The sequence below is a fragment of the Acomys russatus genome, chromosome 27 (assembly GCF_903995435.1).
Source record: "Acomys russatus chromosome 27, mAcoRus1.1, whole genome shotgun sequence".
Taxonomy (NCBI): Eukaryota; Metazoa; Chordata; class Mammalia; order Rodentia; family Muridae; genus Acomys; species Acomys russatus.
Window position 1 is genome coordinate 55,524,376 of NC_067163.1, and position 26,334 is coordinate 55,550,709.

Consider the following 26,334-nt stretch of genomic DNA (forward strand, 5'->3'; position numbering starts at 1 on the left):
TTCAGCTGTTAATATGACATAGCTCAGAGCCATCTCAGGAAGCATCAATTGAGGACATGTCCAGCTGAGAATGGTTGGTCGCTGTGTCTTTGAGACATCGTGTTGCTTGATGATTAATGTGGGAGGGCCCTTGCACCGAAGGTGGCAGTACCCTTAAGCAATTGTCTCTGGGATGGATAAGAGTGCTAACAACTGGACATGAGACAGTGAGCGAGAAAGCCAGGAAACAATGTTTCCCGCATGCGGTTTGCCTTCAGTTTCTGTCTTGAGTTTATAACCTAAGTTCCCACAATGATGGCTGGTGTTCTGGCAGTATCAACCACAGAGACCCATGCAGTACTCGAACTTGCTTTTGGGTAGAGGATTTAATCACAGCAGCAAAGAAGCAGTTAGAACAACAGCAAAGTCACAGCTCACAAGTGATTTTGTTGCAGCAGAGAACCTGCAGATGTTGTCTTTGGAGGAAGGCGGGAGAAAGCAGCACTTTGGATGGCAGGGCCAATGGGGAGCTGTACACAGAGCTTAGCTAGCTGTTTCTGATGGGGCCTGGAACGGGACTGTTGAGAGTAATGCGGACAGCGGAGGTTGAGGTCAGAGGATTTCAGCAGGAAGTAGACTCCATCAAATATGAAGCTGCAGGTCTTTTGTATGATAATTTGGCTCAAACTCTTTCTTATTCTGCCCGTGCCCTGAACAATCGAGTATGGTGGTATTAAAAGAAATAATGGGTTGATTTCTTAGATGAGATATTGATTACATTGGATTGTTATTACTGATGACTCATGCGGGTCTATAGCCAAAAAAGAACAACATGTGGGGCAGAAAGACATAAAAAGTCTGTGGTTGGTAGAGAAAAACAGCACCAGGTAGTTTCAGGTGGCAGCCAAGTGCTAAGACAAAGGCAGGGTTTCAAGGAAAGTGGCGCCCTTCAGAGACGCCCCGTGCTCGGCAGAGCAGTGGAAGCTCGGGAGGGTGCCCTAATGGTTAGACTCCATCCAGCTGAGCCTTCGGTTTACGGAAGGGACAGGCTGAGTGATTTCTAGTCCCAGGCAGCAGCTTCAGGCAGAACCTGCTACAACTGTGGTCCCTGAGTGGTGGTGTCATCTCAATATAGAGGCCGTACTTGGCAAGATCCCCTTTTTTTGGTACTGGTTCTAGAAGCAAGAAAGATGCAAAATTTAAAGGTTATGTGTGGACTCTTCTCTGTGGTTTGAGGTCCACACTGTTGCACTCATCTGTGTTTGGCAGAGTCAGAGCCTCAGTGAGGAGACTGGAAGAGTTCACTGCATGAAGCTGTGAAGACGGAGCCTGGCTTGCAGCCTGAGGTCACAAGATGTCGAGATACCTAAGCTATAAGATACCTACCATGGCAAACTGCGTAGCGGGAGTAGAAGTACCAGTGAAAGGAAGAGAGAGAAGGACAAGAGGGGAGGAGGAGGCGGGAAGGGAGAGAAATGAGAAGTTGCAGGGATACAGCCCTCTAAGCCCTCTGAAACTCAAGCCCCATGTGTCTGCGACAGCTACAGGATTTGTTGTTTGCCCTGCTGGGTTTCAGATGTGCCTGGGTCCAATCTCCCCTCACCACGCCCCCTTTCCTCTCTTTTCAAGTAGGAAAGTGTATTGCATGTTGGGGAGATGTAATTTGTCTTCTGATTTTACAAGATGCCACAGTTACGAGATTGCTCTGAGCGTTATAAGAGACTTTGGATGTTTGGACAATATTGGGCTTTTATAGATGAGGAGGATCTTTGGACTTAAACACATTTTCATCTTGGAATGACCAGAAACCTGTAGTGACCTCGGTCAGAAGCAGTAGGTTGAGCAGGAAAGCTCCCAGATAGAGTTATGAACACTTGTCTCTCAATGGTGGCTTTCTGTGGGGGTGCTGATGGGTTCCTTGGCAGATGGAGCCTTTCTGGAGGAAGTCCCTCATTCTCTTTGGGATTTGAGTGTCTATAGCCTCACCCTAGTTCTGATTCATCGTGTCTACTTTCTTGCGACGCCTCCACCACCATTAGAGACTCTACTGCTATATAAGATATGGTAGAAAACCTTGCTAAGGCATTTTGCTAGCCTAGTTTTTATTTTATTTTTCTGACTTTTGGTTTTGGTTTTGAAGGCAGTGTTTCTCTGTGTAGCGTGGGCTGTCCTAAAACTAGCTCTAGAGACCAGGTTGGCTATGATCCACCTGATTCCTCCTTCTGAGTGCTAGAATTAAAGATGTGGGCTGAGGGCTGGAGAGATGGGTCAGTGGTTGAGAGCACTGGCTGCTCTTCCAGAGGTCCTGAGTTCAATTCCCAGCAACCACATGGTGGCTCACAGCCATCTGTAATGTGATCTGGTGCCCTCTTCTGGCCTGCAGGTGCACATTCAGGCAGAGCACTGTATATATAATAAATAAAGATGTGGGCCAGCATGCCTGCCTTTTTCACTTTTGTATTCCTGGCTGATGGGCCTGAAGTATATATATATTTTGTAGGTGTCAAGCATATACTGTTGTGGTGAGCTTTACCCACATCTTAAAATTTGAACTTTGGGAAGGGGTATCATTCTATCTCCCAGGATGGCATGTGTTTGTGACATTAATGCTGTCTGAGCCTCCTAAGTTGTTGGATTGAAATTGCATGATATCCTTCTTGCCTTTTGTATATTTTGATTTTTTTAATGAATATGTGTCCTTTGCCTGTATGTGTGGATGTTCACCATATGTTGTGTGTCTGTTGTTCACAGTAGTCAGAAGACGGCCTCAGAACCTCTGAACTTGGAGTTATCGATAGTTTCAAGGCCCCATGTAAGTACTGGTAATTGAACCCATCTCTACAAGACCAGGCAGTGCTCTTTATCCCCGACTCATATCCCCTATCCTATGTTTTTTTTATGGCCTACATATACATTGTTTATATTTTCATCTGCCCATCTCTAACTATTTAAACATGCATTTTCTTTTAGTAAGATTTTATTAATCTTATATTTTAAACTGTGACACTTCAGGATTCTGGGAGATGCGTACAGAACTGGAATGGCTGCATACTTATTTGTCAGAATTTCAGTGAGACGTTTGGAGTCTTTGTCGATCATTTTTGTTTATTTGGTTGGTTGTTTTTTTGTTTTGTTTTTGTTTTTTAAGAGGGACAGCAGGATCTTGATATGTGCCTCAGGCTGTTGTGGGACTCATTCTACAGCTCAGGCTGTCCTCTAACTCAATGGCATTCACCTGCCTCTGCCTTCTGCGGCTAGGATTAAAGGCATGAGCCAATCCACATAGCTTGGCTGTCTTTTTTTGTAGTCTATAGTTGTTCACACAGTTCCTCTGATATGCACTCAGTACTGCTGTTCTGTTTGTTTGTCTCTGTCTAAATGTCGGTTAATAGGCATTTCCCTTACAAGGCTCTATCCCATTCAAAGGGACAGAAATGACAAGATGAATCTCCTTTTCAGTTTCCTTCTAAAATGACCTGGTGATTATATTAGAACTTCTGTATCATGGAACAAGTGTGCAAATCACCAGAGTTATATGACTATATTGTCAAAGTATTCATTTACAATGTTGACAGTATTATGCTTTCTGTTGTACACATGTATGGGATATTTTAGGATGCAGTGGTCCATGATGATGTGCATATACACTTCACTCGGGAAGAGTGGGCTTTGCTGGGTTCTTCCTAGAAGAATCTCTACAAAGATGTGATGCTGGAGACCTACAGGAACCTCACTGCTATAGGTAAGACTGAATTTTCTTTTACTTTTTAAAATATGGAGGCAAGTTTTTCTTAGTTATTGATGCTCTTCTATAATTTTGATTGTGAAAGAAGAATGTGATAAATTTATAAGGCATAGTTCTAAGGTTCACTGAAGATAGTAACTTAAATTTTCTGTGACTATCAATAATACTAATTTTCTGGTAATCTATTTTAGGTTATAAATGGGAAGACCACTATATTGAAAAACAGTGTCAAAATTCTAGAATACGTGGAAGGTGAGTTTTCTGTGCAAGCTGATACAAATGTACCTTTGAAGACATTTGAATGTATCCTGGAAGTTTTAAGGAAAAGCAACAGTGTAAATAAGCACAGCTTAAATTACATTTATGATTAGTAAGCTCTCTAGTACCATGTACCTCCGTGTCAGTAGCTGATCCATGTTTGCAAGGCATTCCTCTAAGACAAGGAAGCAATGCCTTAGCAACTATCAACATTTTAATCATCACCTGGTGAGAACTACTCTGTAGAGCTGCCAATCCATTTAGTTTTATACCATCGGGTAATAGATATACACTTAGATTAGATGAGATGCATATGCCCAAAACTTTCTAATAAGAAAATAGCTCACAGTAAAGCCTGTACTGCTCACATACTTGTAGTGACTTACTAAAGTTTAGGGAGAGGGCAGTTTAAGAGAGTCAAGAAAGTTGTTGTGGAGAAAACTGAATCCTTCTATTAGCTTTCTGGGATGAGCAAAGAATTAAACAGTATCAATGCCTTGTGGTAAATTTTGATTTATTTGTACTGTAATGCATGTATCATGTTATATTAGATAGAAACCATAGGAACCTAAGGGATATGGAAAGAGCAATGTACCTCTCTCTCTCCCAGAACAACTAGAAGGTATATGGGTAGTACCAACTTTGAGTAGACTTTCTGAATGTGATATAAGTTTACAGTTTATTGTGTTTCCAGCTTCATTGGGAATATATTAACAAACACACACACCGCACAAAAGGCCTGTTGTTGAAGTTGTTTTTATAAAACTGTGTTTGTTTCACTTAGTTTCTCTCTTAACCCGGCTATCACACAAATAACCGAGACTCTTTTATATTTGTTTATATGGCTTTATAGCACAATCTTGGGCAATGTAACTCTGTTCTTAACCCTCTATGCTATCCCGACTCCATCTTTGCCACAATCCCTGAGTTACTTGCTTTTAGTTCTTTTGTTGCTCCAGCTGAAGTTTTTAAAATCTTTCTTTCACCTCCACCTGTGGCTTAGTCCCCTGGTTCTCCTACATCGTCTCCTAACTCCTCCTCCCCTGGCTGGCAGGAAGTCCCGCCCTATTCTCTCCCTTGCTCATTGATTGGCTGTAAGCTGCTTTATTGACGTATCGGGGGACAATTGGGGAGCAGAATTTACACAACATTTCGACAGTAAATTCTCAAAACAAAGCTTTGCAACCAGACATATGGGGTACAGAAATCAGGATTTAAACCACACAATATCCTTTATACCTGCACCTCATGACTAGAAGGAATATGGACAGTCTTCTATTTGTCCTTGTTCACATTGCAAATGTAGTATGAGTCACGTTATAGGAAAATGTTATGAATGCAATCACTGTGGTAAAGCCCTGAATTCTACCAGTTCTCTTTAAAGATTTAAAAGAACCCAGATGGAAGAGGGATGCTATACATGTGAGTCATGCACTGAAGGCTGTAACCTTCACACACACACACACACACACACACACACACACACACACACACACACCTCATAATGAGGAGGTACAATATGTGTAAGCAATGTGATAAAAACCTTAAAATTTGATTCCTCTTTACACTAAATTAGACCAAACTGTAAAATTAAATCTTATGGATAAAAAGATTCATCAGTGTAATCAATGTGGTAAAGTGTTTACAATTATCTTCACAGGCGTGAAAGAAGTCATACTGTAGAGAAACCCTGTGAATATGCTCAATGTGGAAAAGCTTTCACATATCACAGTCATCTTCAAAGGCATGAAAGAATTCCTACTGGAGAGAAACTTCATGAATGTTACAGTAGTCTTTCAAATCAAGAAAAAAAATCATACTGGAGGGAAGCCCTACAAATGTAATCAATGTGGTAAAGCCTTTTCACAACAGAGTCATCTCCAAAAACATAAAAGAACACATACTGGAGAGAAACCCTACAAGTGTTATCAATGTGATAAAGTCTTTTCACAACAGACTCACCTCCAAAGACGTAAAAGGACACATACTGGAGAGAGACCCTACAAATGTACTCAATGTGATAAATCCTTTACACATCACAGTTATCTTGAAAAACATAAGAGAACGCATACTGGAGAGAAACCTTATGAGTGTAATCAATGTGGTCAAGCCTTTGCACATCACAGTTATCTCCAAAGACATAAAAGAACACATACTGGAGAGAAACCTTATGCATGTAATCAATGTGCTAAAACATTTGCATGTCACAGAAGTCTTCAAATTCATGAAAGAATCCATACTGGGGAGAAACCCTATGAATGTAATCAATGTGGTAAAGCCTTTACACATCAGAGTTATCTCCAAAGCCATAAAAGAACACATGCTGGAGAGAACCCTTACAAATGTAAGGAATGTGGTAAAGCCTTTGCCTGTCACAGTCATCTTCAAAGGCATGAAAGAACTCATACTGGAGAGAAACCCTATGAATGTAGTCAATGTGGTAAAGCCTTTGCATGTCGCAATAGTCTTCAAAATCATGGAAAAAACCACACAGGAGAAAAACCCTATGAACTATGTAAGCAACATGGTAAGGCCTTTGCACTTCACAGTTATCTCTGGAACCATAAAAGAACACATGCTGGAGAGGAATTCTATGATTATAATCAGTCTACTAAAGCCTTTGCATCTCACAGCTGTCTTTGAGGGCATGAAACAACTCATACTGAACGTAATCTGTGACTAGAAAGTATTAGGTAAGATCTTTAGCCAGCACACTCACATTTACTACAGATTATTTATTCTGGAGGAAAAAAAATCTGGCAACTGTTAACCATCTGTTCAAACCTTTTGTGCAACTTTATTTTGTTTGCACCTACAAACTCATATGGACAAAGCACTATGAATTTAAATGGTGAGGTACACTTTTCTTTAATTACATGAAATAAGTCATCTGGGTGTAAACCTTTATGGATGTGTATTAGTACCTTTTCTGATGCTATGCTAAAACACAATGTCTAGGGCAATTTATCAAAGAGAGGAGGAGGAGGGGGAGGAGGAAGAAAGCTGCTTCATGGGTTTGGTGGAGGAGAAGCACATGGCTGGCATGGATGGAGAATTTGCCTAGATGATGATAATTAACAAGTTTATCCCAGGATGCGGATCCATGCAGTGATTGTGGCTATCATGTTAAGCCGGTGCTACTGAAAACACTTTGATGCCAGAAGGAAAAAGTCTTTTTCCACAAATTATTCAAACAAATGAACTTTTATTTTATGAGCGATTCAGAGCCTATCAAGATTATATTTTAGCTGACTGTAAGGCCTCTGAGGTGAAGGAATTCCCAGTCAGCTTCTCGGAAAAGGTCCTTGAACCGTCTGGATGATGGGCAGTCTGGCACCCTAATGTGTTTGAGGTGCTGGTTGAGGTTACAGATGTGGACTTTTCAGCCTTGAAGGCAGTAATGAAGCTTGTAGAGCCATGTGTCTATGAATCTAAATTGAGTACTTTTACCTTGGCCAATGTGAAGGAGCTTTTGGACCTGAAGGAGTTTAAACTGCCTCTGCAGGAGTTATGGGTAGTGTCCGATGGCACATGGGAGTTTCACCAGATGGCACTTGCAATTGAATATGTCGGGTTTTTCTAAAACCACATTTGGAGGAGTTGGGATGAAGAAGAGGAGGATGAATATGAATATTTTGTCAGATGTGTTTAACCTCGGTTGAGATTGTGCTATGGTATACTTGAAGATCAAATTCCCCCAGGGCTTCTTCTTGGCTACCACAATTGTTGTCTGAATGTGAAGAGAGTTGCAGGAAAAATTTAAAAATTATTTTATTTTTGTACATATACATTTATATAATTACACATATATACAACAGATTACCTATAGCAAGAAGAATCATGACACAATCAGGAACTAAATAAATGTTATATTCTTAGTGTTTTGGCTATTTGTATTTGGAAGCCTTGAAGACTACGTCTTTCCTATCTTGGTGTATCTAAATTTCTGAATGGAGTTACAGGAAATTTTCTAAATCTGAGAAGCCGTTTGTCAAATTGTAATTTAGATTCTGAGCAGGAAAATATCTCCACGGTGGAAGGGTTAAATTTGTATTCTGAGATTGGGCAGCTGAAACAAAAGCTAAAACTAATTGAGACTCCTTTGTTGAGATATGTTTTTGGTTATCAGAAGCACTCTAATATCTGGGCAAAGTCACGCATGTGGTCTCTTCTACCATGAATTCAGGCCTACTGTGGTCTCTCTTCAGGGACAAGTTTTTTGAGGAGTCTTGCAAAGAAGAAACAGAAATTTAGTTCCATAGTGATCTGCTGTCTGCTATAAATGCCTGTTATGAGGGTGACATTCATTACTTGTCCTGGCCATTGTACGGCTCATGGCACCTGCTCTGTAGCAGACCACATTCAGTTGGAAGGGTATGATCTACGAGATGATATTGTTATAGAAAAGAGGGGTAGGAGAGATACTTTTGTGGATTGCATGGGTATGGATGTTAAAATTTCAAGCATAAAATTTATTCAGCGTGATTCTGTAGAAGGAATCTTAATCATTCCCCATGGCAAGACCACATTGGAAAATTGTGTGCTACAAATGTGAAACTACAGGAGTCACAGAACGCACATCAGGTATGTATGGTGCCAAAGGTTCTGGTATAGACATGTATCCTGGCAGTAAGTGTACCCTGAGTGACAACAGCATCCATCACTGCAAAGAAGGAATCCTCATTAAAGACTTCCTTGATGAGCATTATGATATTCCCAAAATATCTATGATAAATAACATCATACGTAATAATAATGAAGGTTATGGTGTTTTGGTGAAGCCTGCAATTTTCTTTGATCTACAGGAAAACGCCTCAGATGGAACTGATGACAATACAGCTCAAAAAATAGAGAAATGGATGCCACTGAAGGATTAGGTCTGGAAAAAAATGCTTCAGTGTGTGGCTCGCAAAATGGAACTTTATGCCACAGCTGACTTTTCTGAACAAGCTAAGGGAAACTGTGAAATTATAAATGAACTACATGCTATCTCCATGCAAAAAAGGCCAGATGAAGAAAAGATTGAGTGAACTTGGCATCATACAAGCTGATGACAACATAATGTCACAGGAGATGTTTATTAAAATTATGGGAAACCAATTTAGATGGAATGGCAAAGGAAGTTTTGGCACATTTTTTTGCTAGCTACAATGATATCAATAACTCACAGAATACTGTATTTTGAACATTGTCCTAAGAATCGTGCTGCTTATGTGGTTTGCTTAATAACTGTATATTATGTAAAGTGTACGTGATTGAGCGTGTATGAGATATAGATTTACTCCTATCTACATGTATTACATACAAAGCACTCCTTTGTAAGAAAGCTGCAAAAACATAAAATATGGCTGTAGATGTAGCTCAGTAGCAGAGCATTTGTCTAATGTGCCCACAGCCCAATGCCCAAGGTTCAATACCCAGCATTCCCCCCTTTCCTCCTTCCAAGAAATGAAAGTAAAATAATTGGAGATTTTTTTTTATCTAGCGGGGGAAAAAAAGGACCCAGCATAACCTGCATCTCCAACCTGGAGCTGTCATCACCACCTGCTGGCAACAGATTTTTCTAGCACTGGTTGTTATATTCTTTTGGTTCTTGTAGGACCTGTGCTTGACTGCCTTTAGGCTGGTGCAAATTCACAGGAAACTTCCAAGCCTAATCATTTTTTAAAGTACCAGATTCCTTTGATGTGACTAGTGTTGGAAGCTCAAGGCTAAGAAAATTCTTCAATTCTCTCTGGAAGCCAGTAAACATATTATGTGTAGTAATGTGTTCAAAATAAAACAAAACTAACACACACCATGGAAGCCTGCTGTTAACCTCCTTAGTGTACATGTGGTAATCCCCTGAGGGCCCAGTGGCAGCAGGAAGTTTATGGATGCTTGCATTTTATTTTATGCCACAGTAACCAAAAAAAGTCACATGGCATTTCCTTTATTTATTTATTTATTTATTTATTTATTTATTTATTTAATGAAACTGTCAGGAAAAAGGTGGCCAAATTACATGGCTACTTCCATTGTGATGAGGACACCAGCCAAGATGGGGGGGGGGGGGAAGACGGTTCATTTCTGCTTAAGGTTAGCTCAACTTTCTAGAAAGGTGATCCTATACCCCATCATTCACAAATCCCAGCAGCATCCACACATCTCACAGGTAAATGTGCACCGTTAACTTTCTTTTCTTTTAAAAGGTTTTTTAGTTTGGCATGGATATAGGATGAGGTGATGCCTATGGCATAGGCAAGTAGGCCAAAAAATAACGAACAGAGGAAAGACTGAACAAGGATCAGGGTGGTTTAAGGGAAGTATTAAAAGTTTCACCTACAAGAAGTCAAAACTCTTCCCAATTTACATTCTTTAAAAGTTTATGGATTTCTTTGGCAGTTGTAGAGGAATTTTAATGTAGAAACAGAGCTACTCTGGCAAGGGATCACACCCACAGACCTAGGTCTGTATTATTTGGCTGGAATACAGCCATGCACTTATTATACACCTTTAATTCCACTGGCTGAAATAAGCACCCTTAATCCTTCTGGCAGGTCTATAGACTTGACACCTCTTTAATCCCCCTGGCTGGAATTTAGTATACACCTTTAATACTAAACAATAGTATCTATTTGAGAAACAAAGTGACTAATCAGAAAGATTTGACAGAATGAATAAATGATGGGAAACACATACTTCTCAGGAGAGAAAACCTACTTAAGAATAAGAGAGGGGGGGAGGGAGGGAGGGAGAGAGAGAGAGAGAGAAAGAGGAAGAAGAAAGAAATAGTACAGTACAGTGAAATAGAGGAATACAGTAGAGTTCTTGAAGATAGTTTAGTAGAATTCAGGAGTATAATACTATTCAGTGCAGTTTGGTTCAGTTGAGTGCAGTTGAGTTTGTGAATATCAGAGGCAGTTTTCCCAAGCAGACCAATTCAATGTAAAGCAGAAAGAAGCCAGTTTAAGTCAGTCAGCTTGGAGAGAAGTTTTGACCCAGAACAGCTGACTTGAACCAGCCAGCCAGGGTTCAGAAAGAAGTAGAGAGGGTGATTTTATTCTTTAGCAAGTCTGGGAGGCTGAAAATATTCTAGGTCTCGGTTAGCAGACGGAGGCTGGAAGCTGCAGCTCTCAAGGTTGAAGCTTGCAGAAGATTGGATTACAGGGACAGTAGAAGCTTCCAGTCTTAGGGCAAGCATAGTTAGAAATGCTCTGGGTTCAGTTCAACAGACATATTCATAAAGCTTGGGTGTGGCTCTCATTTCATTCCTCATCTGAGGAAATGAAAATGTTTATAGCCCACAAGTTTCGATACACACATTCCATACGTTTTGCCAGGTGAGGTTTCTGCACAGACTAGCTAAAATCCGACATAAAAATTAAAGGAGAATGGAGTATGGGTACAGGCATTATAGGCAAATCTCCAGCCCCTGGCTTCTTGTTCAATAGTGAAGAACAGAATAATGTATCTGAAAGACCCCCGAAGGGAGACCCTCACTCAAGCCTCGGGATGGCGCGCACCCAAAGACACACAAACGACCGTCTTGCTGTAAACACATGAGGCAGTTTATTGGCGGAGCTCCGGGTCGACACGTACCTCACACAGGAGACAGAGGGGTCAACCCAGAAGCCCAGGGGTTTGGGGTTTATATGGACAAAGGTCGGGGGGAGCGGGAAGTTTTGGTGCGGCCACACACAATTGGTTGTTTCAAACATTTGAACATCAGCAAATTGCATAGGCAGATCTGGGGTAAGGTCAGACTTAATCACACGGGAACAGTCCTTGGTTCCTGTTTTTCTCGGAACCCGAGGGTAGATGTTTATCTGAGCTAACGACACATCTGGTTAAACTCAAACCTGGAACATTGTGTGCGGGCCTCAAGAGGGGATTGAGCAAACACCTTAGATCGGATGAGGGGTCTTGGCTCATTACTCACTCGACCGTGCCCAGTACCTGTTTCTCTCAGGAATTTGTCCTTGTGTACCCTCCCTATCTTTTACGGCCAGCCGATCCCTGGAACACTCAATAGGCCTTTGTCTCTTAGCTCCACATTCTTTGTGACTTATCGTCTGGGACCTTGGGCTAGCATACCTGCCGACCTGCACTTATGAGTTAGAGAGCTGAGAGCTCTGCTGTTCTGGTTGCTTTAATGCTAATTAAAAAATTTCCCTTTCATATCCAGGCATACATCAGCAAAGCAGCTAAGCTGACAGGTGTCTCCTTTTCTCAAGAGTAACCATGAAAAAAGGATCAGGAGCTAAGAACCTTCCCGAGGGTGGTCTGGGGAGGAAGACAAAGAACTACAAGATGGTCCAAGTTACTTTTTTTTCCTTAAAAGATTGTTATTGGTCAATAAACGCTTTCCCTCATTGCATTTTCACCCTTTTCAAGGACTGCTCTGGACTCTGCTCAATACTGTGTCTGACCTCCAGTGCCCACAGGGTGTTTGCCTGTATATGTCAGAGGGAAGTACCTGAAAAGTCCAGAAGAGGGCATCAGATGCCCTGGGAACGGAATTACAGCAGAAATTTAGCCAACATGAGTAGTAGCAACGAAACCTGGGTCCTCTGGGATAGCACCCAGTGTCTTTAAACACTGAGCCACCTCTTTAGCCCTTTTTTGGTTTACATTTCATTTTCATTCATTTTAACTGAAATGTCATATCACTTTTCTCCTTCCTTGTCACTCCTCCATTTGCAACTAGTACCTTCTTCTTGGTAATTTTCCTATATACATATGTCTGCACATGTATATGTTACATCACACTGAGGTGCTTTCTCTTTGGTTGTGTGTATATAATTTCAAGACTGGCCTTATAACCATATACTGGATAGCTAGTTGTAGAGTTCATCCCTCACTGAGACTAATTCTCCTACTTGAAGGAGAATTCCACTCTTTAACAGTGAACAGGCATCTGATCCCTAGTAACCTAGGCTGTCTTGGACAGGAATCATGGTTCAGAATAGAAAAATCAGGATGAAGAAACAGCACAGCAGTTAACAGCACTAAAGACTCTTCTAAAGTATGCAAGATCCATTCCCAGGACATATATGATAGCTCAAAATTATCTGTTACTCCAGTCTCAGAAGAATTTAATACTTTTTCAGCCTCCCTCATCACCAGGCAAAAACAGGGTACACAGACATAGATACAGGTAAAATAACAATACACATTAAATTATGAAAACTTATTTCCTCCAAAAAAGGGAAGAGGTAACTTGCAGTATAAAACTTATTTTTCAAGCTAGACATGTGGTGCATAAATTTGATTCAAGCACTTGGAATGCAGAGGCTTAAAGATACCTGTCAGTTTTTTAATTAATTGAACATTTTTTATTTTTTACATATACATTTATATTATTACACATATATACAATAAACTACCTATAGCAAGAAGAACCATGACACAATCAGGAATTGTATACATGTTCATTCTTAGTGTTTTGGCTATTTGTATTTGGCAGCCTTGAAGAAGACATCTTTCTTATCTTGGTGCATCTAAAATTCTGAATGTAAACCAATCTCCATCACATCTTGTCATTATCAACTAAAAACATCTATCTAGACCTAAAACCATCTTAATCCCTAAACAACTAAGCTGCATTGTAAAACTAAGCTACCTGGTCTTCAACTCCATCAGAGACTTGAGAAGGAATAAACTTGATTACCTGAGTATGCTGGGAGTGTGATAGCTGTCAGTTTTAAGAATGCCTGTGACACACACACACATACACACACACACACGGAGGAAACTGAACTGAATATCAGGCAAAAGAACATTGCGGAATTTGGCTAATACTTCCTATACCAGTTGTCAACGACTACTTGCTGTATCATCCATCACTTTAAAAAACAAAATTTGTTTTGAAAGTTTGCATGTGCCATTATTAACAGCACCTGGGAGACACTGACAGGCTGGTCACCATGGATTTGAAGTAACTCTCACCTAAACAGTTAGTTCCATAGTAAGGCCCATCTCAAAAAACAAACACAAAAGTGTGAATATAAATTTAATTTGTGTCGTTGTCTGTGTTCTATTGCTGTGAAGAGATATCCTGACCATGGCATTCTTATAAAAGAAAGCATTTAAATTGGGGCTCGCTTACAGTTTCAGACATTTTAGTCCATTACTGTCATGGCAGGAAACAGACATGGTGCTGGAGAGTAGCTAAGAACCAAGAGTTCTACATCTGGATCCCCAGAAGGCACACGCGTGCACACATACACACACACACACACACACACACACACACACACACACACACAGAGAGAGAGAGAGAGAGAGAGAGAGAGAGAGAGAGAGAGAGAGAGAGAGAACAGAGACACAATGGACCTAGCTTCTGTTTTCTGTTTATAAAACCCCAAAGCCCACCTTCAGTGACACACTTTCTCCAAAAAGAGGAAATTCCTCTAAAATCAGGGACCAGGCAAGGCTGCCCACTTTATCCATATCTCTTCAATATAATTCTTGAAGTTCTAGCTAGAACAATAAGATAACAAAAAGAGATCAAGGGGATCCAAATGGGAAAGGAGGAAGTCAAATTACCCCTATTTGTAGATGATATGATAGTGTACATAATTGGCCCCCAAAATTCCACCAGAGAATGCCTACAGCTGATAAACACCTTCAGCAAAATGGTGGGATACAAAATTAACTCAAAAAATTCAGTAGCCTTCCTATTACAAATGACATGTGTACAGAGAAAGAAATTAGGGGAACTATACCCTTCATGATGGCCACAAGCAATATGAAATATCTAGGAGTAACTCTAACCGAGCAAGTGAAAGACTTGTTTGAAAAAAAAAAAAACCCTCAAATCCCTGAAGGAGATTGAAGATGACATCAGAAGATGGAAAGATCTCCCTTGTTCATGGATCAGGAGAATTATCATAGTAAAAACGGCCATCTTACCAAAAGCAATTTACAGATTCAATGCCATCCCTATCAAAATACCTACACAATTCTCAATTTCATATGGAAAAGCAAAAAAACCCAGAATATCCAAAACAATCCTATACAATAAAAGATCCTCTGGAGGAATCTCCATACTTGATCTCAAGCTGTACTATAGAGCAACAGTAATTAAAACTGCATGGTACTGGCAAAGCAATAGGCTGGTTGATGAATGGAATCAAATCGAAGACCCAGAACTAAATCCACACACATATGGACACTTTGATTTCTGACAAATAAGCCAAATCTATTCAGTGGAAAAAGGATAGCATATTCAACAAATGGTGCTGGTCTAATGGGATGTCTTCATGTAGAAAGATGCAAATAAACCCATATTTATCACCATGCACAAAACTCAAGTCCAAGTGGATCAAAGAACTCAACATAAAACCAGAGACACTAAATCTGTGAGAAGAAAAAGTAGAGAAGAGCCTGGGATTCATTGGCAGAGGAGACAATTTCCTGAACAGAACTCCATCATCCCACTCCTTAAGGTCAACAATTAATAAATGGGACCTCATGAGGCTGAGAAGCTTCTGTAAGGCAGAAGACACTGTCAAGAGAACAAAATGACAACCTACAGACTGGGAAAAGATCTTCACCAACCCTACATGTGACAAAAGACTAACATCCAAAATATATAAAGAGCTCAAAGAACCAAACCAAATAACCCAATTAAGAAATGGGACTCAGAATTAAACAGAATTCTCAACAGAGGAATATCAAATGGCTGAGAAACACTTAAAGAAATGCTCAATATCCTTAGTCATCAGAGAAATGCAAATCAAAATGACTCTTAAACCCACCAGAATGGTTAAGATCAAAAACTCAGTGACAGCATATTCTGGCAAGGATGTGGAGAAAGAGGAACACTGCTTCATTGCTGGTGGGAGTGCAAACTGGTACAACCACTTTGGAAATCAATCTGGCGCTTTCTCAGAAAACTAGAGACAGGGCTACCTCAGGACCCAGCTATTCCACTCCTTGGATTATACCCAGAAGATGCTCCATCACACAAGGGCATATGCTCAACCATGTTCATAGCAGCCTTCTTCATAATAGCCAGAACCTGGAAACAACCTAAATGTCCCTCAGTTGAATAATGGATAAAGAAACTGGTTCATTTACACTATGCAATACAACTTAGCTATTAAAAACAAGGAAATCCTGAAATTTGTGGGCAAATATTTGGAGCTAGAAATGATCACATGGAGTGAGTTAACCTAGACTCAGAAAGACTCACATGGTATATACTCACTTATAATCGAACACTAGCCCAAAACGGATGTCCCATGAAAGTCTCAACTTACCAGGAGATTGGGATAGATGCAGGGACCTCCTATTGGGGCTCTAGGTGAGAGAAGTATGGGAGACTGAGAAACAAGGATCCAGAGGGATCCAGAAACCTCTAAGAAGAGCATCATGACAGACAGATCTGGACCCAGGAGCATCTGCTCAAACTACTGCACCAACCAAGGACAATACATTCAGCAAACATTGAACCTCTACTCTGATCTAGCCAATGGACAGGACATCCTCCATAGTTGTGTGGAGAGTGGGCACTGACTCTGACATGAACTCTGGTGTTCCATATGTGACCACTTCCCTGTGATGGGGAGGCCTGGTGGCACTCAGAGAAAGAATAGGCAGGCTACCAAGATGAGACTTTAAAGGTTGTGACCATATGGTGGGGGAGGAGGTCCTCTTCTGTCACAGACCTAGGGGAGGGGAATAGGGCAAAAAAGGGAGGGACAGAGGAATGAGAGAAGACAAGCAAGGGAATAACAATTCAGATGTAATCTGAATAAATTAAAGACCACAACTCATAACCCTTTCAAATTGTGCCACTCACTAAGATTGAGTTATCTGTCATGTATTTTTGCCCTGCAACTGTGCCCTGGTTATTTCTTCTGGGAGGAAAAAAGTTTGTAATTTACTTTTCAGTTTTCTAGAGTTAGAAAACTGGACATTTTAAAGAGACATTGAACCTTTTAATTTCTGAAACACTGTTGTATTTTTAAAATTTGAACTATGTTACCATGTGTCATTAACATAACATCTTGAGAATAAGGTGCAGAGGACAGAATGGAATGTATGGTTTTCTAGTAAGCAGAGGTCAACTGTGATCACTAGGTCTTTGTCAACATAATAAATGCTAGACTTCTCTGGGAAGAGAAAACCTCAGGTGAGGAAATGTATATATTGTCCTGTAGGAAAGGTCTATGCAATTTCCTGAATAGGGTTTGATGTGCTCATGTGGGAGTGCCACCCACAAGCAGGCAGTTCTGGGAGGTATAAGAACAGTCCATAAGCATGAGTCTTCAGAGCAAGCCAATAAGCAGCATTTCTCCACAGTGTCTGCATCAATTCCTGCCTCCAAAATTTATCTTCTGACTGAGTTTAAGCTTTGACTTCCAACCGTGATGGACTGTGGTCACAAAGTATAAGCTGCCACACCACCTTCAGTAGATTCTGTGTGACAAGTTCCACAGATTGAGGCATTAACTTCAGAAGAAGGAGGTCTCCTGGAACCAGTTGTGGAACTCTTAGCAGGAGAAAAAACTATATATACTTAATATATTTTATTAATTTATAAATATTACATCTCAATTGTTATCTCATCCCTTGTATCCTCCCATTCCTCCCTCCCAATTTCCCCATACTCCCCTCCCCTATGACTGTGACTGAGGGGGACCTCCTCCCCCTGTATATGCTCATAGGGTATTAAGTCTTTTCTTGGTAGCCTGCTATCCTTCCTCTGAGTGCCACCAGGCCTCCCCATCCAGGGGACTTGGTCAAATATGGGGCACCAGTATTCGTGTGAAAGTCAGTCCGCACTCTCCACTCAACAGTGGAGAATGTCCTGTCCATTGGCTAGATCTGGGTAGGGGTTCGAAGTTTACTGCACATATTGTCCTTGGCTGGTGGAGAAAAAAAAATTGAGCTGTAATTCTCATGGCAATTCATTAATTTTGTTTCTCTTCCTATTCACAAGATGTTCCTGATAGCGTAGGCTAAGAAATTGATTAAGAGACCATCCTTTGAGATGGAGTCATTAGCCGTGATCTTGTTTCCATGAGAACCAGTGCTTTACTTTATGAATTATTTACAAAATAGAGTTATGATTGAAAGTTTTCCCAACAATAAAATTTCATATGGCTATATGTGTGTAATCGAAAGTGGGCTTTGGTATATGGTTAAGGGAATCTTAAAAAGACTTAAAATAGTTTGAAATCATACTTTGAAGTAATGTAGGGTAGATTGTACTGACCATAAGAATTTTTAACCTGCTCTTGGAATTAGGTCATTCGCCTTGGGTAATTTTGTAACTTCCTGTGCCAAATACTAACGATGCTCCTAGTTGTGCCTAGGATTGCTTCACTGCACACATCCTCTATGTTCTATTCATGATTGCTTCACTAAACACATCTTCTAAGAGCTGTAATACTTGCTTCATTCTGTATAAAAATTCTTGTTTAAAAGCTACAAAATACACTCAGATTCAAAGGACACAGTCAATAAGACAAAATGGCAGGCTAGAGAATCAGAAAAGATTTTCATCAAATACACGTTCAATAGAGGGCTAATCTCCAAAATATATAAGGAACTCAATAAGCCACACATCAACAACTAAACAATCCAATTACAAAATGGGGCACAGATCTAAATAGAGAATTTTCAGTAGAGGACTCTCAACTGGCCAAGAAACACACAAAATGTTCAACATCCTTAGCCTTCATGAAAATACAATCAAAACTATTTTAGGATTCTATCCTACACATGTCAAAATGGCTAAGATTAACAAAATAAATAAGTGACAGACACCTCATACTGGCAAGGATGTGGAACATTCTTTCCTGTGGGGAGAACAAACTTTACAGCCACTATGGAAATTAATATCTGGCTCCTCAGAAAGTTGGGAATTGAGACCTCAAGACTCAGCTATACCACTCTTGAGTATATCCGCAAAAGACGATCCATCCTACCACAGGAACACTGGCTGTCAAACTATAGTCATATATATCAACATTAAATGAATTCATAGTAGCCTTATTAATAATAGCCAGAAACTGGAAACAATCTAGATGTCAATGGAAGAATAGATAAATAAAATGTAGTCTATTTAAACAGTGGAGTATTACTCAGCTGTTAGAAAAAATAGGATCATGAACTTTGCAGTCAAATGCATGGAACTAAAAAAATAACATCATCTTGAGCATGGTAACGCTAACCCAGAAAGACAAATATGGTACGTAGTCACATACAAGTAGATATTAGCTATTAAGTGAAGGATAATCGCACTGCAATCTATGAATCCAGAGAGGCTAAGTAGAAAGGTCTGAGGGGGAAAAGAGGAAGGATCTCCCTGGGAAGTGGAAATAGAGTTTTCAGGGTCTGGGGTGTGGGGTAGGGATGGAAACAGGATGGATCAGGTGGGAGAGGGAGGGAGGAGGGTGAGAGTATGTGGAAAGACTGCTGGAATAGCTGGACATTTATGGGCCAATGTGGATACCTAGTGCAATGGAACCTATGAGGGTTACCCTAGCAAAGTCTCCTACTAATGGAAGACAAGGACCTGAACCAACCATCTTCTGTAAGCAGGCTACGCTCCCAGTGCTGGGACTGGCACACCAACCCAGCCACAGAACCTTCCACCCACAAGCTGTCCTGCATTCAAGATGTGTTGGGGCAGTGTGGCTCAGAGCTTGTGGGTGTGGCCAACCAGCCAATGACTGGCCTCACTTAAGGCCCAAACCATATGAGGGAGCCATATGAGGGACATTTCCTGATGGCCAGGAACCAAAAGAAGGATGGCTCAGAGATCTAGGGTTGAAGCAAATAGGACCGGCAGTAGAAAAAAAGTCAACTAAATGCTTCCTAGCAATATTCTGCTATATTCATAGATGCTGCCTAACCCACTAGTCTTCAGAAAGGCTTCCTCCAGCAGCCAATGGGTGAAGATGCAGACACCCACACGAAAACTTTAGGCAGAGCTCCAGGAACCCTGGGGAAGAAGAGAAGGAAGATGGTGAGAGCCAGAGGAGCTGAGGACCCCGTGAGAAGACAACCCACAGGAAAAACTAGGGACGGCACACAGGGACTCACAGAGTCTAAGGCAGCAACCACGGAGCCTCCGTGTGTCTGCACAAGGTTCTCTGCACACATTCTGTGACTGTCCAGCGTGGGGCTTCTGTGGGACTCCTGACAGAGGGGTGTGGGGATGTCTTCTGCCTGCTCATGGGCAGGCTTGCTCATCCTCCTAATGGGATGTCTCACATAGCCTGGATACGAGGGGTTTATGCCTAATCTTATTGCATCTTGTGCAATAAGATGCCTTGTGCAGTTGATATCACTGGGAGGCCTGATCTTTTCTGAAGGCAAATGGAGGAGCAGTGGACACAGGGAGAGGGGAGACGGGGTGGGAGCTGAAAGAAGACAAAGAGATTTGTTCAGGATGTATCATATGAGAGAAGAAAAAAGAAATTAAATACAGACTTTACAAACCCCACAAAATGAACCCAAAGTGTCCCCTAACCTGCTGTTTTTGACCCAGTAGCTACTGAAATTTCTTCCAAACAGAGAAGTCCCTTGCTGTAGACTGCTCCCTGGAAATGGGTGTGTTCAACCAAGGTCAGCTATGGTTCTGTAGCCCCTCATGTCCTCTGGTGGTTTCAGGCAAACCCAGACCCAGTGAAGCCCACACACAAAATGACACTGAAGAATAATTTAATGTCTGCTTCCTGTCACGTGATCTGTGGCACAAGATGTGGAACCTGCCTTATCCATCCACCCAACCCCGTGCACACCTGAGAAACCTCTGCAGCTCAGAAATTTCTTTTGTGCCTGGAATTGAATTCTCCTGAATCATTAAAAGTTAAACGGATTCTTTTTTTTTTTCCAATTAGTTGGTCCCAAGGATGTAGGAAGTGCAGATCTAATGCTCTATTTGTCTTCTTCCTAGGGAACCTTAAGAAAAATGAAGTTTAGGTAAAGTCCTTGCCACACACACAATCATGGTAACCTGAGTTCAGAACCCCAGTCTCTATGTAAAAGGCTAGGTGTGGTGGTGCTGTTAGTAACTCCAGCATTCAGGAGTAGAGACATGAAGATCTTAGGAGCTTGCTAGCTCGCCAGCCTAGCCAAACTGGGCAGACCCAGGTTCAATAGGACACCTGCCAAGAACTAAAGGCCCACTTGTGGTGGCTCAGGCCTTCAATCCCAGCATGAAGTGGGCAGAGGCAGGTGGATTGCCGTGAGTTTGAGACCAGCCTGGTCTACACAGTGAGATCCTGCCTCTAACATAAGAGAAAATAAAATGTGAAGAACGATGGAGAAAGATGCTTCATGTCAAGTCCTGGCCGCTGCATATATGAGTACATGTGTATACACACCTACCTCCACACACACATGCGCATATTTGCATGAACACATCCCACCCACAAGGAAAACTGGCGCTATTGTCAAAGTTTCTATCTATTGAGCCTTAAAGGCAAAAATTAGTCAACATAACTGAAGCCTCTTCTAGATTTAATGGCCCTGTAAGGCACTTCAGTCCTTTTCTAACTCATTTTTTTGCTGGCAAAAATGATGCTGGGAGCAGCCTCAGAGGTTCCCCCATATAACTACCCATTGTGTCCTCCCCTGCCCCCTGTGTCACTTCCTAATTGTCAGCCACTCACATGGAGTCAGTTTCCTGGGGACTAGAGTCAGGTCTGGAATATAGGATATATATTCTCAAATAGGGAATTTGCTATTTACAGCAGTTAACCCTGGCTGTATCAGAGAGGAACTAAGACACGAATCAGAGCCTAGGGATGGTGGCAGGTCTGTTAGCAAGGCAGGTAGGTGAGCAGGATCCCAAGCTCAAGGCAGCCTCTTCCCGCCCTCAAAGGACATTAGCCTCTCAGACAAGAACACTATGGCAGCGAGGCAGACAGGGCTGAGTAAATGAGTAAATTAAATTGCAGCCCAGTGGGGACTCAGAACCCTCTGTTGTTCATTTCTAAATGCCCCCTGGGAGGAGGAAATTAATGTGCCAACATTCCCCTTAGGGCAACTAAATGGTTTCTCAGAAGCTGTGGTCTCATGTGCTCTATTTGTTCAAATGAGTTTAGGGTGACAAGCAAATGTGAGCATGAAAGAGCCTGTTTGGAAAAGGCCTCCATTAGGAACATTATGACAGGCAGATCTGGGCCCAGGGGTCCTGCTCAAACTATGGCACCAGCCAAGGACAATACGTGCAATAAACTTTGAACCCCTACCCAGATCTAGCCAATGGACAGGACATTCTCCACAGTTGAATGGAGAGTGGGGTCTGACTTTCACCCGAACTCTAGTGCCCCAATTTGACCATGTCCCCCTGGATGGGGAGGCCTGGTGGCACTCAGAGGAAGGATAGCAGGCTACCAAGAGGAGACTTGATACCCTATGAGCATATACAGGGGGAGGAGGTCCCCAAAGTCACAATCTTAGGGGAGAGGAATAAGGGGAAAATGGGAGGGAGGGAGGAATGGGAGGATACAAGGGATGGGATAACAATTGAGATGTAATATGAATAAATTAATAAAATATATTTAAAAACAACAAAAGAAAGTAAGAAAGAAAAAGGCCTCCCTCAGACTTCCCAGCAGTTAGACCTGAGAAGAGTGGGAAGTCAGGAAAGATTTACATTGGCTCTTTGCTTCCCCCTAGTGACCAAGCAAGAGCAGAGTAAGTGCCCACCTGTTTCCTTGCCACCGCAATGGCTGTTCTTTTTGTACTGTGCCCTATGGAGCAGAGCACCTCCTGTCACAGAATCACCCTTCTCTTCTAGCTAACAGAGCCTTTCCTTCCTGAAAGACACTGTTGTTTATATGTTTCAGTTACAAAATAGTGTATAGAAAAAGATCTAGGATAGATGATGGATAAATAGATACACAGGCAGACACATAGCTAGATGGAAGATGGATAGGTAGGTAGGTAGGTAGATAGACAGACAGACAAATAGATAGATAGATAGATAGATAGATAGATAGATAGATAGAGTGTGGGCTGGAGAGATACCACTCTTGCAGAGAGAGGACCTGAGTTTGGTTCCTAGCATTCACATTTACAACTTACTGTAGCTCCAACTCTGGGGGACCTCTCTGATGTGTCCCGTCCCGCTGGACAAATCGAACCAGAGTTCACCTGAAAGAGGGAGTGGAGATTGAAAGTAGGGTACAGAGATGCGAGAAATAATGAATCAACTCTAGAAATTTCTGATCAAGATTCACTTTAATGCCGGCTAGTAAGACTATAGAGAGCAAGGTCAATAGGATCTGTTCTAATCTCACTCACCCTGGCCCCCGGGCAAGAATACAATAGCCTGAATCGCTCCCTGTAGAACTTCCTAGTTCTCTGAGTAGTTCCCTGTAAGAACTTCCTTGATCCTCTGGGTGGTTCCAAGTTGGGACTTCCCTACTTCTTTCAAAGGTAAATAGTCCAAGGATAGCCTGGAACACAAGACCTCGTGAGACAAAGGTCAGCAACTGGAAGGTCACAGCATGCAGCCTAAGCACAGAATTTCTGACATGGCAGAATTTAGCATGGCTCCCCACACCTCTCTCTCTCTCTCTCTCTCTCTCTCTCTCTCTCTCTCTCTCTCTCTCTGTCTCTCTCTGTGTCTCTCTCTCTCTCTCTCTCTCTCTCTCTCTCTCTCTCTCTCTGTCTCTCTCTCTCTCTGTCTCTCTCTCTGTCTCTGTCTCTCTCTCTGTGTCTCTCTCTCTGTCTGTCTCTGTCTCTCTCTCTCTGTCTCTCTCTCTCTCTCTTTCTCTCTCTCTGTCTCTGTCTCTCTCTGTCTCTCTCTGTGTGTCTCTCTCTCTGTCTGTCTCTGTCTCTCTCTCTGTCTCTCTCTGTGTGTCTCTCTCTGTCTCTGTCTCTCTGTCTCTCTCTCTCTCACACACACACATACACACAAATAAAAACAAAGACCAAATAAACAAAACCTCATTGTGTATACTTACTATGAATTAGCTGTGTCATCCTTAAATTTCTCTGCAAATTTAATAAGAAGAATATTTTCTCACGTTGTAAATCACTCGTGTTTTTTACCTGTCTTTTGCCATCCTTAAGTACTCATGTGAACATTTACAATGCCTTAATTCCTTAAAAAGAAAATACACGATTTTCATAATTATATGTCCTTCAATATAGCCCTCTTATCAATGTCTCAGACCAGTAATGTTCTAAGTCATTATGAACATTTTTTACATGACCAAGGCAGCAAGTTGTTATAGTTTGTATGTGGAATGTTCCCCCCCAGGCTAATATGTTTCAACACTTAGTCCCCAGCTGGTGGCGCTGTTTGAAAAGGCTATGCAAACTTAAAGGGCAGTGCCTCTTGGAGGAAGTGGGTTGACAGTGTCTAGCCTTGAGGCTTTATTGCCCAGCCCCACTTCTTTTTCACACCCTGCTTCCTCCCTGCAGGTGAAATGTGACCACCTGGCCTCCTGTTCCTGTCACCGTGCCTTACCCACTTGCTTCTGTGTTTTCCCCACTGTGGTAGAATGATCCCCTTGAACTGAAAGCCAGAATTAAAGACTTCCTCCCTTAAATTGCTCCTTGCCAGGCATCTGGTCACAGAGATGTGAAGAATAACTAAAACAGAAGCATTACATTCATAGTAAAAAATAAATTAATATTTCGTATATAACATATATATGAATAGAGAAAATAATGTAAAAAATAAAAAAAAGAAAGAGCCAGTTAAATTTTCAAATAATGCCTTTACCTTAACAAATAATATCTTCTTTCCCAAATCTTCAGAATACTCAGGTGTAAATGGGAATTATCACACAGAAACATTAATCTTCTGTCAACACACATTTAGGTGACAAAGCCATTTCGTAGGCTTTGTCCCCAGGAAGATGTAAGGTTGAGCTTGACTCTAAAATCCACCAGCTTTGCAAAACCAGGGAAGTTCTAGGAGGTCTATAGACTTGGTTTATGTGTGTTTTCTTGTCACTTTAATTGAAAAGGTAGAAATAGGTCAAACCTTCCATGATGTCTGTGCACAGCCAGTGCACAGTGTAATATATGTCTCCTCCTCAATCTTGTATCCCAGCCACATTTTAGGAACCTTGATGGTCCAGAATGGCCCCTTTTCAGTTTACACTGGGTGTTAATTCCCATCGCTGACAGGATTGTGAATCAAAGGACTTTCCTGTTCATCTAAGTGAAGCCATGGGCTCTGGGTGAATTGGGGGATTGGCGGAGGAGCCAGAAGTAGAAATCAGAATCCAAGCAACAGTCCAGGCATCAGCCATGACTATCGCTACTGCCTCCAAGGATGGAAAATGTAGGAAATGCCTTGGGGTGTGTGTATTGTGTGTATAAATGTTCATATGTGTGTGTACACATTCTTGTGTGGCTGTGTGCACATGGAAGTCAGAGGGCTTCCTTGATTGTTCTCTCTTATTTTCTGAGCTAGGGCCTCTCACTGAACCTAGAGCTCTCTTATTCAGCTAGGCTGGATGGCCAGTGACATGTCTGTTTTTGGCTCTCCAGCACTGGGATTCCAGATATGTGCCACCACACAGCTTTTTGGTCACATGGGGGCTGGGGATCTGAACTCAGATCTTCATGTTTTCATGACAGCTCTTTGCCGACTGAGACATCTCTCCAACCTGTTTTGGTTTTCTAGGGTAAGGAAGTGAGTTCAGTGTCTCAGGCTTTTCACCATTCTGTGAGGTTGGAAGTCACTCAGTCCACACCATACTCTTGTTGAGAGTATTTCTTTCTTCTTTGTGTGGGTTTTACTACCACATTATTTGGTGGTCCCTGCTTACTCATTTTCTCCTCTTCTCTACAATTTTCCATTCCAGTGACTCCGTGAATACACACACACACACACACACACACACACACACACACACACAGAGAGAGAGAGAGAGAGAGAGAGAGAGAGAGAGAGAGAGAATACACTATATACTAGTATACATACTAGTGTGTAATATACATACTAAAGGGTGCCTGTCAAAAATGGAGCAGATAGTGAAAATTGTAGGGCTTGGATAAAAGTAGAAGTCTACCAGCCACAAGAGTAGAAGTACTGTTTGAACAGGGAGGAGAAAATGGACTCTCTAGGAACTAACCACACTTATTCTTTGGTAAGAGAAGGGGGCAACCCGGAGGCTCTGAACATCAATACGACTGAAAAGAGAGCATAGGTAAACCTGAGCTCCCGAGGCTGTAAACTGGTAGAGAGGGCCCCCTCCAGCACAGCATGGAACTCTGTCCGGGTGTAACTCATTCAGGCAACACTTACATTTCAGAGTGTAGTTTGATCTCTCCCAAATATTCTTTCTCTATTTGTTTTCTTTTATGCACCTGTTGAAGATAGCTATGTGAAGAGTGGACACTAGCACCCTGGCCTAGCAAGGAATTATGGAGAC

The 26,334-nt window shown here is 41.7% G+C and overlaps 2 pseudogenes; both read left to right on the forward strand.

The window, feature by feature from the left end:
• Positions 1 to 569: 569 nt before the first annotated feature.
• Positions 570 to 6,625, forward strand: LOC127210142 (zinc finger protein 431-like; annotated as a pseudogene).
• A 195-nt stretch (positions 6,626 to 6,820) lies between these two features.
• On the forward strand, positions 6,821 to 9,127 carry LOC127210143 (SHC SH2 domain-binding protein 1-like; annotated as a pseudogene).
• The last annotated feature ends 17,207 nt before the right edge of the window (positions 9,128 to 26,334 follow it).